Source organism: Mus caroli, chromosome 5 (assembly GCF_900094665.2).
Source record: "Mus caroli chromosome 5, CAROLI_EIJ_v1.1, whole genome shotgun sequence".
Lineage (NCBI taxonomy): Eukaryota > Metazoa > Chordata > Mammalia > Rodentia > Muridae > Mus > Mus caroli.
The window spans coordinates 120,080,621-120,082,269 of record NC_034574.1 but is presented as its reverse complement, the minus strand read 5'-3'; the positions used below and the strand labels follow the sequence as shown (position 1 = coordinate 120,082,269).

The 1,649-nt window shown below is 47.2% G+C and overlaps 1 long non-coding RNA gene across 1 annotated transcript in view; it reads right to left on the bottom strand.

The window, feature by feature from the left end:
* Nucleotides 1–325: 325 nt before the first annotated feature.
* The window catches only part of LOC110293886, a 13,928-nt gene continuing 12,604 nt past the window's right edge, over nt 326–1,649 (bottom strand). The window contains exon 5 of the long non-coding RNA XR_002377881.1: nt 326–581. This is a non-coding gene — a long non-coding RNA (uncharacterized LOC110293886). The remainder of the gene's footprint in view (nt 582–1,649) is intronic.

Here is a 1,649-nt window from a genome sequence, read left to right as displayed (position 1 = left end):
TTTGGGATAAGATCTGGGTTCAGGGCTTTGACAATCAAGAGGGGTGAGTCAGAAGGATCATCATGAGTTTGAGTCCAGTCTGAGCTCCAGAGTGAAACCCTGTCTTATAAAAATGAATAAGTAGGAGCAGAGAAGATAGCTCAGAGGCTGGGCACTTGCTGCTTTTACGGAGGACCGGAGTTCAATTCTAGCACTCACATCTGGTGGCTTACAATCACTTGTAACTTCAGTGGCTGATGCCCTCTTCTGGCCTCTACAGGTACTTCATGCACAGGCGCACATGCATACACAAAGACATGTGCACACAAACACACATACAAACTTACAATTAACATTACCAGTGATAAATCTTTTTTAGTGAAAGACATGAATGAAACTACAAAGACGATGCCTTCCAAAGCAGAGGGCACAGCTGCCTGTAACTACAGGGGTAGTCACAGAGCAGGGCATGCTTGTTTCTTACAATAAGAGTTGATGTAGCCAGAGTCAGGGAAGAAGCTGAGGTGGGCAGTCTTCAATCAGCAGGCTTATTTGTGGAGCAGAGGTCACGATTTCTTTGTTGTGACAATCTCTTTTCCTATCTTGGAAAGAAAAAAATTCTCTTCACCCTATGACATATTACAGTGGGAGCCACAAAAGACTTTTATCCAGCAGTAATGGCCACTGATTTAATGGCGGTGGGGACCAGGTGCTTAACCCAGCCTTTATTCTATTTTCAGGTAGAGCTGCAGCCGTCACTACCCTTAGCAACTGTAAAAGGACAAGACATTGTCTGAGCACCTAGTCATTATCCCAGAAGAGGATTTATGAAATATTTTGAACTCGGTTTTTCCTCTTGAAACCACTTACAGGCGTTCTGGGACACAGGGCAGCCATCCGTAGCGTTGCTGACAAAGGAGAGAAGCTAGAGGTGGGGGCGCTTTGGGTTTCTACGAAGCCTGAACACAGGCTGGAGCAAAGAGCAGCCATGCGAGCAGAGGTGAGGAGTGATGGAGGTGGGCAGGGTATATGCCCAGCAGCTGGCTAGGCTGCCTTAAAGTCCAAGACAGCACTGGCTTCTCATTCCAAAGAGCTACAGACCTGAGCCAGGCTGAGCAGTCTGAGGGAAATCCGAGGGGGCTCTGCAGAGGGCTATGTTACCAGTCAGTGGGCAGGGGTGCTGGACAGAATAAAAAGGAGGCAGTGAGCTGAGCACCAGCATCTGTCTCTCTCTGCTTCCTGACTGTGGATGCGGTGTGACCAGCTGCCTCACATTCCTGCTGCCATGCCTCTCCCACACCCAGAGACAGTGACTTCAAACCATGAGCTGAAACAAACCCCTCCTTGAGTTGTTTTGTTAGCTATTTTGTTGTAGCAAAGGGGAAAATAGCTGTGTTAATGGTAGACCATAGCATCCTAGCTACTTGATGTTCCTTAGATCTCAGCTTAAGCTTTGAGAAGAATGGTCATAGAAAACCCATCAGAGTCTTGAATGTGCAGGACACAGTTTGATAGGGGGTCAGGATAAGCCATGTGGAAAATTTACAAGGCTGTAGATTCATTTTATCGCTCGTTTATATGGTCAGCACCTAAAGGGTAAACATTTAGTTATGGGCTGGTGAGATGGCTCAGTGGGTAAGAGCACCCGACTGCTCTTCCGAAGGTCCAGA